Source organism: Anoplolepis gracilipes, chromosome 2, assembly GCF_047496725.1.
Source record: "Anoplolepis gracilipes chromosome 2, ASM4749672v1, whole genome shotgun sequence".
Taxonomy (NCBI): Eukaryota; Metazoa; Arthropoda; class Insecta; order Hymenoptera; family Formicidae; genus Anoplolepis; species Anoplolepis gracilipes.
The window spans coordinates 14,517,367-14,531,706 of NC_132971.1; the positions used below are offsets into that span (position 1 = coordinate 14,517,367).

At 32.0% G+C, this 14,340-nt stretch overlaps 1 long non-coding RNA gene across 1 annotated transcript in view; it reads left to right on the forward strand.

The window, feature by feature from the left end:
- The window catches only part of LOC140662859 (uncharacterized), a 56,401-nt gene extending 44,745 nt beyond the window's left edge, over nt 1-11,656 (forward strand). Inside the window, exon 3 of the long non-coding RNA XR_012046186.1 lies at nt 11,278-11,656. This is a non-coding gene — a long non-coding RNA (uncharacterized lncRNA). The remainder of the gene's footprint in view (nt 1-11,277) is intronic.
- Nucleotides 11,657-14,340: the final 2,684 nt, after the last annotated feature.

Below are 14,340 nucleotides of genomic sequence, written 5' to 3' on the forward strand. Positions count from 1 at the left end.
AAAAATTACATTTGTAATTTCTAAACATATATATCATAGTTGTGTGTGTAACATATATGTGTAAAACTTGAAAGAATAATTTCATTACAGCTAACAAATGTTGCTTAGAACAGTTGAAAAAAAAATTAGATAAACCATGATGATATCCACTTATGATATGAAAAAGAAGTCAATCTGCCGTCGAAAAAAACGTTGAGTGTTTTTCTGCGCTTGATATTTTTCTTAGAATTTCAAAGTTCAGTTATGTAACGATTTATCGGTGAAACTCGCATCGAAGGATCAATAACGTTAACAATAGTAAACACTTCATGACTAAAAACACATTTCACGCTGAATAATAATGATGTGTCAATTTCAAGGAAGTTCGGAGTCGTCTTTTCTTAATTGACAGTGCACGATACCATTCAATATATAAGCAGACTAGATTGTAGATAATATTGACGTTGTATAATAATGACGATTGTGAAAATAGTCCAAATTACTTTAGGACATTAAGAGTCATTCATGTAATCTGTTTTACATTACGTATTATGAAATAAAATTCTATAATTTCGGAAACACAACATGATTAAGTATTTCGAATATTTTAAACTTCTTAAATCTGACAAGTGTATACTAACAAGGAAAGAGTTAAAAGTGTCCCTCTTCGATGAGCTTTGAATATGTTGTAGTCTAGGTGAAAATAGGAAATATGTATTTTTTTATATGTGCTCTTACGACCGTTAAGGGGGTGAAACACCCTCTTGAAAAAAATCGGTTTTTATATTTCTGAGCGAATACCGTCGAAACGGTAAGAGATATAAAAAAAAGTTTCTAACAAAAGTTTTATGGTTTTTAATATACTTTAAAACGGCATAATCACATTTTTCGAAAATGTCATATTTTTCGAAATTCCCGCTTCCCCTTTCAATTTTTGAAAAATCTGATTATGCAATTTTAAAGTACATTAAAAACCATAAAACTTTTATGTGAAACTTTTTTTTTATATCTCTTATTGTTTTGACGGTATTCGCTCAGAAATATAATAAAAACCGATTTTTTTCAAGAGGGTGTTTCACCCCCTTAACGGTCGTAAGAGCACATATAAAAAAATACGTGTCTCCTATTTTGACCTAGACTGCAACATATTCAAAGTTCATTAAAATCGGAGGGGAACACTTTCAACTCTTTCCTTGTAAGAATATTTTTATAATGTTTTATAATTCAAGGAAGCATATTTAAATATATATTTTTTAAAAAATCTTAATAAATAATACACCATATTTATGCACATTATACACGTCGACCATTACTATTTGAAATTGCTTCTCTATTTCTTAACGATAAAAGATATGTTGCAAAAGTGTTTTAATCTCTAGGAAAGTCGCGATCGACTACAGAAGTGAGGATAGAAAAAAAATAATCTCTGGTTAGAGAAATAAATTTTTTCATGTTTTTGAAATCTGATTCTATCGTTGAAAAGTAGCCGATCGTTTCCGCGCTATTTTTCGATCGATCGGCTCGTTTATCATAATGTTAACTGTCAATAAACTGAGAACTACGTTTTTCACGTTGTTCGTGGTTATGACTGCTTATTTGCGGCGGAGCTTGCCGCAATTTAACGTTCTGCATTGATGCACCCGTCCATTGCGATACGTGAGCTCGTGTTTAATCGTCATCTCACACGTTTTTAATTAATTCTTGAGTATATGATATATCATATCCGATAATCATATTCTTTTTATATATGAAATCCAGTAATTTCTTATGGTACATTTATTAATTATTTTATGTCATTTTATGTTATTTTTTATTTTGTATATCAAGAATATCAAAATCAAACTATCAAGTCAGAATTTAAAAAAAAATTGTATGAAAATATGACAAAATGATATTGAGTTATATGAATTTAACTTACTAACTCTCTAGCAAATATATCGATTAAAATTAAAATCTGTCTTGCCATATGTTTTAATGTCAAAATCTGAAAAAGTTCGACTGCATTTCTTGATGAAACTCCTTTGAAACTTATTTATTCTTAATTTGAACACAAGACATCGCGCGCGTTGCTTCTGAAACCGATTCGTTTGACCGACAAACTATAGGTCCCACAAACTATAGGTCGACTTATACGTTGCGGTTACTTCGGCGCAGTTCGTGTAATTTTAGCAGTAACGATTTGTCGGGACACGGACAAAAACGCGGCTGAGAAACGAAGAAACACGTTTCGAAGAGGGAAAATGGTGCAAGAACAAACCTACGCAGAGACGAAGAAAGGGAGTAGACGGGAGACCCCCTCAGAGGTATTTTTCTCTGTTGTAAGAAGGGTAAAGAGAAGACACGATTATGCGAGATATGTGACATCATCACGAGAGAAAAAGCAGACCGTTTCAGCTGTTGCACCATACGGGTTGATCAGAACTCCTCATATTTTTGCATAAGTTATTAATTGAGTAGTCAGAGCATGGAGAGTCGAATTGAAATACCGACTAATCGAGCAATAGATATCAGAAACTGTAACTTTGTTCGGTCATGTGGTCGTAGTTGTGTGTATATGTATGTGTGTAGTCAGTAGGGGTCTATAGCAGAAGACATGATTTTAACAATAAGTATTGTAAATGATGATTATTATAATGTAAGAGACAAAAATATTACAAAAAAGATATATAATAATATAATATAATAATAATAAAAAATAATAATTCTGAAAGCTATTCAAAACGTCATAGTACATGAAAAGAAGCTCATTAATTTTGGGAATATTTCAATCTATGTTAATCTATCTTAACGACTTTCAATCGATGTGTTTTTTATATTTAATTAAAAAATTATTAAATACAGTACGTGTGCGTAAAAATTATAATATAGAAAGGGTTTTATCTATTTTATACAAATGTAAATTTTGACTCTCTCGAAAGAGGTCAGAAGATATTACAATACTTAGATACGAAAAATGTTGTGATAAGCTTTTCTTTCTCTCTCTATCTTTCTTTACCCGTATCTTATTAAGGAATTCACCTTAGGCAGGGTCGAGGCCGAAGTTCGCGACATCGGCAGGAAGATACGGTGGCTTCCAGCGGGAGAGAGGGTCGACTATTAGCGAAGCTCATCGCGCTTTCTTTGTTCGTCAATGACTCCAATGTTGGGCCACGTGTGGACGCCGTAAAGGCGTGTATGCACGTCGTAAAGCACTGGTCCCTCGCACACACATGTTGCGTATCCGTTATGCGTACGCAGGTATATCGCTCGCGTATATGAGTCGCCCAGTGAAACAAATTCTGCCCTTTGTTCGCCGATGAACGCACGATCACGTGAAACCAGGGGTCAAACTCGCGTGTGGTCTACTTTGCCTTAATTGTCGACCCGGGTCGATGATCGTTAGACTCGAATTGGTTCTTTTTCTGGAAACGACCGGTGGCGAAAGTAAGCAAATCCAAAGCGAAAATCCTTTGTCCAAATCGTGCCGTTTAAATTAATTTCTTCGTCGAAAAAAATAACATTTCAAACTTATATGGCCAATCGAAATCTGCCTCTCTCTGAAACTAGAAGTCAAAATTATTTAAGATATATGTTTACTTAACATTGAATTATAATTAATTAAAAAGTAAAAGACAATTTAGAGTATATCATATCATATCTATATTATTTTTTTATACATATATTATATCTTATATTATTTTCTTAGGGAATTAACATCTAAAGCGAGTTTTGTTATCATATTTTGAAACATATAGAAATTATTACTTTTATATTTATTATTTATTTTTTTCAATTGCATTTATAATTCAAGATTTTATATATATTTACTTACTTATTTATTTATGTATTTATTTTATATTTATTATACATTATTATAAATATGAATCTCCATAGTTTTTGTTTTTAGAGCTATAAGTATCACCATAGCATTTTAACGCGATAAACGTACCTCGTTAACTCCACTGCGTTTTCGCTTCTTATCCAGATATATCTCGCATGCAAGTCATGCGTGTTGAGATATCATTAAATATATATCATAAATTGTTCATTCAATCTATCTATAGCATGAAATGTTTATGTAAATCTGCATGCAGAAAGCGTCTGCGTAAATCAGCCGTCCACGGAAGTAAAGCATATGTTCATCTAGTCCTAATCAATAGAAATCTAATCGTCAACGCTAAGATCCACACACATAATTTACTGCTTGTTTTCAGTACGATCATACATTTACAAATTTGATGCATATCCAACTTATGCGGCGAGATATAATATTTAATCGATTGCATAAGAGTAATTAAATTCTTTATTGATGTTTTATTGATTCTATTATTTTACGTATCAAATATAATTTGAAGAGTTATTTATTTAAATATATAATTATATATACATACATATACATATATATGACATGTGTGTAAGATGTAAAAAAATGGTTGATTCATATACATATATTATAGCGTTTCATATCATTGTAAGTTTACAGAATTTGTTTACCAAATTGATAAATACGATTGAAAAAATTATTAATTAAAACCTATGATCTTATTTTAAGATAGAAGAGAATAGAAAAATTTTGCAAAGTACGCGTGGCGTATTATGTGGCAAGGGGTTAAAACTTATTTATGCAAAGTCAATCAAATTGCAAATTGACGTCAGGATCACGCGAAAGTGCATCACGTGAATGCAACGTAAACAAAATTCAATAATTGCGATCAGAAAAATTTTACGGAATGCAATGTAATCACTGTTTACTGTGACTCTCATTAATAGAAAAATAGAATCGATTGACGCGACATTTCTTGCTGCTTTTATAAAATTAATAGTTTTATTAATTAGAATATCACGTAGGTTTTTCCTCAATGTTTTTATAATCTCATTCACGAATATTTAAGTTTGTTAACAACCTTTATTAAAGATATTTTCAAGATTATTATTTATTTAAGTATAATTAATAGTGCTTGATAATCTAGAAATGATGCAAAAAAAGATCGGATCTTGCAGTATCACTCTTATTTTTCATCTTCTTTAAATCGCTCAGCGAGAGAGTCTCTTCAGACTTTTTGGTTTAATCTTGGTCGTATTTGTTTATGTTAAAGTATTATTTTGAGATTCTTAAATTATAACAGCAACTATTTTATAATAATAACGAGATTTTTACTAAAACCAACAGCTGCGTTTATCTGCTGACGCGCTGTTGTGTCTTTGCAATGACGCATAATTAAGCATGATAAGTTAGCTAGGGCCGAGCGTACCAAATTTTTTAATCATGTCTCGTTCTTGTAGCTTGCTAACGAGATGACGCACGCTAAAATATACAAGCCTGTATATCCACGCGTAAAGCTGGCGCTATATCATCGTAATAGTTTAATTCTAGACCTTGTTCTCTGTAATATCTTCATAATTTTATGCGAAACCATTTTCTTCTACTTATTATAACGAAAAATAATCAGATCTAATGAAGTTTAATCATTTTTTTTGTTATAATAAAAATTATAATATCACTTATTCTCTGAAATTAAACTAACTTTATCATGTTACTAGGTTCACTATATTTAAATGATTTAACTATTATAAAAAAATATTAACATATATAAGAAAGAATGTCAAGATGTCAAGACGATACAATGTTAGAAATGAGCTGCTTCCCAGATGAATATCATATATGTATGAAAAATGCATAGGACGATGTATTATGATTCTACAGGACGAGACTGTGTATCGAATAGGCTTATCGGGATGCAAATGGGCACTGTTTGGAAAATGACGATGCGAGCCCTTCGAGAAATCGTCCGATTAGTGCGCGTCACGCGGAGCGGCACAAGCGGCTCCTTGTCTCTTCCTTCGATGTCCCTTCACGGTTGCGCGAGGTCGTCGACATGAAAAAAAAAACTTTCATGAATATGCTTCTTTCATGCTAACGGACACGGAAATAAGGCAAAAAGGAGGAACCATATATGCGAATGGGGATGGGAAGAGTCGAAGTTCATCGGGTGGAAAATAGGACCTACTTGTATGTTCGTAGGTACCCTTTCTCTGCCTATTTCGATATTTTACAACGAACATCGAATATCAACATAAGCGTTTACGAAGCAGAGATATTATAAAAAAGAAGAGAAGATTTGAGCAATGTACGTAATCTGCTACTTTATCATCATTTAACAGAATAATATAACGTTTATGCAAAATATAAAAAAACCTACTTCACTTGATGTATGAAAAATTTGTTGCATATGATCCTTATTTATAGGTATCTAAACTATGCATTTGCATTTATCAGGTTATGAATATTCTATTTTATGTACGTTTTATGTACTTACATAAAGTATTTATATATTAATGTTTGATCATCATAGAAAGAGGATATTTAAAATTGAAAATTAAAATCTTACGACAGGAGGTTACAATTAAAAAAATTTTTATTACACACAAACGACTTGCAGATTGCTTAGGTAATTTCTTCGTAATAAAAGGAATACTGATAGTCGCGCAAGACATAGTGTATATATTTCATTTATTATTTCACTATATTTTAACAATGTGACATTAAGGTTAATTAATAGTTGAGAGCACACATGGCGTATATGTCATTTCACTAAAATAATATACATACACACATTTATATACAAACGTCATATATTTCTATCTCGAAATGACAACCTCTATATAATCAGAATATTATAACGATTGAACATAAAAACTGTGATTTAATATGATTAATCTGTGAGCAAAATCACATTAATCATAATAGGAATTTCACGATGGCGTTTTTTTTTTTTTTTTTTTTTTTTTTTTAAAGACCGACAACCGCTTCCTGCAACCGCTGGCTATGTCAAAGAACTTTCATGAATATATTCAACTGGTAATAAGCACCAAGACTGTCCAGCATTTTCACCCCCGCCTTCTTCCTTTGCCAGAAACCCCCTTCACTTTTTCCGATGACTGTACGCTTCTTGGAATTACGGATCTCTCTCGCATAAGAGCATGTGTCCCGTATGAGTGTGCACGTATGCGTGTGGGTCTGGTCCATTGGTTGTAGGCAGCAGTGTTTCTCAGACATCAGACATTGGACTCTACAGTCTCTTTCTTTCTTAACTGCGCTAATAAAGTGAATAATAAGTTGGCAGTTTCAGCGACTTTAAATGTCCGATAGAGATTTAAAAATTACAATCATAAAAATGACTACTTTTGCATATTTAAAACATCTATGTTTTTTTAGGCATTTAAATTTGACATTATTAGCGTATAATTTTTTTGAACGAGAAAAAACAGAACGAGAGGAAGAATCGTGTTGAAAGTCGCTTTACTATCGTCAACGTATATTTCCTTTGTACTGCTATCAGAGGAAAGGGGTGGACAGCGTTCTCGCTCTTTCAACATAACTCCATCCTATCACGCTTCTGTTGCTTTAGTTTTATGGACTTTGTGATAACAACTTTACAGGAGTACGCATATATTTAAACATTTTTATACACGGTAAAATAAATAAGAGTCCCTTAAAAGAGCTGCGAAAATAATGAAAAATATAAAAATTAATGTAACATAATTAGTTATAGAATTTAAACTATATTTTTACGAATTTTTATAAAATATTTTAAATGAAGCAGAAATATAATTTTTGGGTAATACTTATATAATTGCTAACACAAGATATTAATATTTTATTTACTGTGAAATTATTTTAAAAAGGAAAATTTAACAAATAGCTTGATTTAAATGTCGCACATATGATTTCTTTTTTCTTTTCTCTCTTTCTCTCTCTCTCTCTCTCTCTCTCTCTCGCTTTCTCTCTCTCGCTCTCTCTCTGTATTTGTAGATTCATATAAATTTAACTTCTGACATTCAATACAGATTTATCATTGTCGTTATTTTTTACGCCGAAACACGTTCATAAGTTTGTTTTATATTAAATTTTTCTGGCAGAATGTTACGTTACTTTTTTATATCTTTCAAGTACACACTTCAATATACTTCCTACTCTATATAATACATAGATGGACACTTAAAGCCGACCAGACCAGTTCGCAGTCAGTCATTCATCTCGTTTTCTCACTTCGTAGTGGCTCGCTTGTTCTATAACCATTGATCCTCGACTGCTGCCAGTTAGATCCTTTCAATTTATTCCTTCTCTACAATATGGGAAGGATCGCTCGCTGTCAGGATCAACGAGCTTTCGTAGCTCATGAAGCCTCTTGAGATGCTAAACGAACGTAAAAAATATTCCAACACATAACAGCCTTTTGATGCGCAAATGTTGCCATGGAATATAGAAGGATCTTATCTTTTTACAGATTCATAATTTACTCAAAAGAGCGTTTAGAGAGTTTTGCATTTTGCAGCTACATAACTGAGTAAATGTAAACTTTATCCCTTTTGTAAATTATACATAATTAAAAAATTATTGATTGATTTTTATGTATTTTTCTTTCCTCAAGATTTTTGCTTTTTGAAGATTTTTATTTCAAATTTAAAGAAGTTTGTCTTTAATATTTCATACATAGTAATCGCGAAGCCACTATATACGAGTATATACGTCCTTCGCATTCATATTTATTTGAGAAAAATTTACATTAAAATGTCTATAAGACCGAAAAATGCTTGTTATAAAGGAAATACACAACTGTGTTTATAAGTCGATGAGAAATGTAAATAACTTATGTAGAAAGATGAGAAACAACGCTTCTATATAAATAATTTGTTAAGCTCGAATTCGGATAAAAATAGATAATATTAAGTCAATTAGATGGGGCCTCGCACGTTTCAAATGTTAAACATATTCAGCATGCGTTCTCTCAACAGTTTCTCGTATAAGGGCGGTGAAAGGTTTAACGACCTTTTTTTGACGTGGTTTAATTGGCATAGAGATAGTTTGAATTTCAAATGAGGGGAGGTAATTCGGCCATGTCTACCGTTATATTACATATTGTTTTCCTGCACAAGTACGTTTTGACAGAACAAAGAAGCTTGCAGCAAAATATGTAATGGAATGTACATTTGATTAATTCGAGTTTTTTAATTTATTCCAGTTCACATTCTATGTGACCTATGCCGTATGAACATAAATAAAAAATTTATTCTTATTATGTATTTATGTATCATATACTTACAAGATCGTATAAATATAATAATCTTAAAAATTAGAATCTTGCATCTTTGAAAAAATAGAATATATATGGAAAATAAAATAAATTAAATTATATAATTATTAATATAATTTATATTGCATATGACATTTTTATGTAAGTGTATATTTTTAATAATTTATCTATGAAGGATAAATCGAAGAAGACTTACAATAAGATATAATTAAAAAACAAATGAAGCAAAATTATTTCCTTAAGAAATATTCATAATACTGTAAAAAAAATATATATTTTCTAAGTTTAATTGTAATCATTAAAAAAATTATTACAAGCAACATTTTCCAGAATGAGTGATTTCTATTTCAAATGTATTGCGCTTTCTATTTTACTCTCATATATAAATAATGAAACACAGGAAGAGTGAATTGTTACATAAGTAACGTGATTAGCTTTCTAACTTATTATTTATATATTATTGCTATCCATGAGTTAAAAAAAATATCAAAGAAACAAGTTAGGTGTTCTAGGGTTAACATGCGAGGACGAACTTTGGGCACGCTTTCACGTATAAATACACGAGATGCGAGACGCCAAGAGAGTCCTCAAGAGAGGCTTCCCGAGATGAAACGCCCGGATCAAAGGTTCTCCTTTCTCGCGCGCACAGTAATCTTGACGCGTCTGTTGTGTCGAGAGAGAAGGGCTCTCTTTGCTCTCTCCGCGAGCCATTGATAAACTCCCAGAGCTCGCGCGCGCGTTTCCATTCCATCTCGTTCCGCGGATTGTGTAAGTTGTCCTGCAAGCAGGAGCAATTTGCCGTACGACATTGCATCGCGGTATTGTGTTCGACATTAACGCCATGATTACGGTGGTCACCTGCTGGCTGGATCGACACCGAGAGTATGCCACACATTCCTTCGTAAAATTACGCGACGGCAGGTTAATTAATTTTCACGGCCCGAAAAGAGATGGGTGACCGCGTGAACTCGTTTTCTGTGTGAGTCGCTCTTCCCACAATTGCGACCCTCTTCTCATGATTATTATCAGGGCCTTTGAAGTCACGGATCGAAGACTTGCTTCGTATCAATGCTGGAAAGTGTATGGACACATTTATGCAATTTTTATTTTTTACAAAAATTATTGCAATCATTTTGCAAAAGAGAAAAATTGTATATAAAAATTAAAAATTAAAGAAACATAAATAATTGCTCTTTTTTAATATGATTACTTTATTTCTATTAATATGATTAGGTATATAAATAAAATGAAAATAAGTTTTAAAATAGATTGAAAACTTTAAAAGATGTTCTAGAACGTTCCGTTAATATTTTTGTATGAATAATAATGGTTTTGTTTTTAATATGAATTTTATGAAATTAAAAACGATAAGAATAGCTTATAAAATAGCGGATCAAATTATCATGTTCATCGAGCGTATTTAAGATCGAAAAATACAACGTAAAAATCTTGTAACGTCTACAATTATTATGAAAGATTTAGAAAGATTAAGCGAGGCAAAGAAAGAGAGAGACTTCCTTGATTTTCCGTTAACGTTATCTGGCCTGCAAAGGGTTATCTCCGGTTATCACAAAATTAATTTGAATAATACCAACCGACACATAATCAACCGATCTCACTGTTAAAGTCGGCCGATGCTGTTTTTATCGCGAGTTATAATTATATACGCACGATAAATCGCGTGTCGTCATCGCTCGGCGATTAACTAACCGCCAAACAGAGTTTCACGCAAACAAAGCCTCTCCTGCAATGGATACAACCTACAATCAATCCGACACTGAAATTGTTCCGGAAAGAATAAAAATAAATAATGACTTGTATCACGCAGCCAACCGTTTAAATCGAATCAGACATGCTAAAAGAAAAAAAATTATTGTTATTTTACGAAAAACGGTCAGTTATATATAAACAAAAAATATAATACTTGACAGACAGATAGATAATTTTTTAGAAAATAGTAAAATTTAAAAAATTTGTTAGAAAACAGTTTACTGAGAGAGAATGAATTCATTCACAAATATTGAGAAAAAGGTAGCAATTTTGCATCCCGAATTCCCTCTTCAATTATGCGAATCGTAAAATCGCAAGATGATCAGGATCGAAAAATTACATGTTTTGGAAATAATACAATATTGCAAAACATGTGCGTTATATGAAAAAAAAGCACATATAATATCAGTGTATATTATGCACTCGAGATCACTTTTTTTCTGACATCTTACAGACGGACGGACGAAGAGAGATGACCGTGCGTAGGGTTACCCCGGAGCGTGGAAGAGAAGCGACGGTTGTAAGCCGAGCCCCGGCCTGACCTCCCGGAGGCTGTCCGGTAACTTTCAACTGACTCCACAGAAAAATCAACGGCTGTGTGTTATCGCTCGGCCTGCTCGTGTCAATCTGTGTTATCTTTGTTGCGGATATGCGGCAGTCAGAAACCATCACGGGTGGCGGCTGAATTCATCTGTATAACATAAATCAGATTCTTCTGCGCCGACATTTCGTTGATATTACTATTTTTTCGAAAAAAAAAAAAAACAATGTTACGCCACATTTGAAGATAACACACAAAGTACAATATTTGATAATTTACGCTTGTTCTACATTGTATTTTTGAACGATATAAGATATATATATATATATATATATATATATAAAAAAGTTTGACAATTCTCTCTCAAAAAAACATCACATTTTGTGATTATGTTTCTATATATATATATATAATCACAAAATGTGATCTTTTTTTGAGAGAGAATTGTCAAACTTTTTCAATTATATATTACAAATTAAATATAATATGATATAAATTAAAGTCATCAAAACTAGAACTTAGGACTCTAAAATATTTTTGAATGGCTCATATTACGCGGAATAAACACTTAAAAGTAATACGAATGCGATATGCAAAAAGGAAATAAAAAAACGATCGTTCTGGTTAATCGCTGACGTTAATATATGTACTCACTTTTCGCAAAAACACACAAAATTTTTGCTCATCTGTCGCCAAGTTGACAAAGTAAAATACTGTCGAGTGATCATCCTCAAGGTTCAGATTATTTGAATTATTATGATTATGAATGTAAATTCTGCTTTTATAATTTTGAGCAGCTTAAAAAAAGATATATTCTAAAATATTATTTATATATTAAATATATACTAATATAATATTCTGTATATTTGATATAAATGTTAAAAATTACTTTTTAATAGTATTTCAATGTGATATCAATAATTAAAATTTATATCTTTTAGTTCAATGATATAAAAGCTATGATGTTCATATTGTTCTTAATAGCTTATGATTTATCTCTTTCTCTCTCAGAATCGAAGAGATGATTTATATTATGTAAAATACAGAACGGTATACAATTTAATAAACGAGTCATGTGTGCAGAGACTAAGTCGCAACAGCGTCGTAACGAGTAAGAACTACGCCTTATGAGTCGGACTGTACGTAAATTTGTATCAATTGCCGGTACAGCTGCTTCAATTTATTGTGGGATTAGAAACAATGAGTGGGGTCAAATGGTCCCTTCTTGTCATAATGTACCAACCCTCGTTGGCGTCGGCTATGACGTCACTTTGTCTCCGAAATTATCAGTCATCCATTTAATATTTTTACGCTCTCGGCAATTTAAAAATTGGAGTTTATTTGCTTATCAAATTGTAAGGCGACACATATGTAGACTTTATCTTATCTTACATTATCCTTGAGTGAAAATAGCTTTTTTTTTACTGAAAAAATTTCTGATATTGCCATAAGCCGGATTTTTCTTTAAATGAATAAAAAGAAAAGTTAGATTTATCTTTTTTTTTAATCATCAACCACAAGAAAGAGAAAGTTAAAATTAGTAATAAAGTAAATTGAAAATAGTCGATAAAATAAGTCGATTTAAAAGAAAAGATAGTTATTTGAAGAAAAAAAATTATTATTCTGCTAGATTGTTAAATATATACGAATAATCTTTAGTTTATTTATTTTTAATTTTTAATTTTACCATGTGAATTGAAGAATTGCCAGTAATATATTCAGTTTTTTGACGAAATTTTGAATTTTTGTATTTATTTAATGAAAACACTGTGTTAAAAGATTTTCTAAAATATAAAAAATGATAGTCGCTACAGATCTAAAGTACACAATGGATGATAGAATATTTTTTTTTATTCGGAATTTTGAAGGAGTTGGCAGGTGCGAGTGGCAGTGTGTATGGACTCGCGTCGTCCTGAAGATAATTCCGGAGGTTCGGAGAGGCCGCGTCCTCTGTTTTGGCTCTCCATTTGGTCCATAAATATCACAAGGTTAACAGCGGGCTCCAGTCACAATGTTTCTCGCGTGCCGAAATCTTTTCATCTCAACAGGATGGCCAATTATCCAATAATAATTTCAACAAATGAATGGCATAAGTATTATTACATATTTTACATTACTTGTTGTACAATACCAGTAAAGAATAGTATCACATATAAAATTACAAAAAAAAATAGAGAGAGAGAGAGAGAGAGAGAGAGAGAGAGAGAGAGAGAGAGAGAGAGAGAGAGAGATAATATTTCATAATAAGATATCTTTTTAAAACAAGATTGATTTCGGAATATAATTGAGGACTGAAAAACAAGTTTACAACGGAATTGTCACTCGGGTAAAAGTCAAGATAAGAGCGTATAGTGAAGCTAAAAAAAGCTCCTTAAGGATGCATTACATATGCGAGAGATGGGACGGTCGAACGCTTCGTCGCCGCCTTAACCGCCTCGCCCGTTTCTTTCTTCTCTTTTTTTTCTGTTTATTTTTTTTAATCATTTCTCGTTCCTTGGCCCTGGGTTGACATCGTCGTCACGTAGTAGACTTCCTATGAATTCCGGGCGCTTTCCTGAATACCTAATTCCCAATCCTACCGTGACGATCCTTCTCACGGGGAATTCGGAGAAAGAATATATATATATATGTCTCGATTTTTCTATAAAACAGGATTTTATGCATATGTGTGATATGCTTTTCTACATAACGCTTTCACGCTGAATCGTTACAAAGGGACGGCGCGTTAACAAAACAGAGCACCACGTGCGATTTAAATTTCTGCTTGCCTTGATATACGTGATGTTTGAAACTTGTATTCTTTTACTAATAATTAATGCGTTTGCATAAATGTGTGGAAATGCAGAAAAATGTGTTTGATTTGATGAAAAATTATCGTCCACGCATTTATCGAGATGTACGCGAATTAAGAATTTAGCGTGCATATAAAATACTATTTTTTATTTTTCGCTTTTTAATAGAATAAGATTGCTCAAT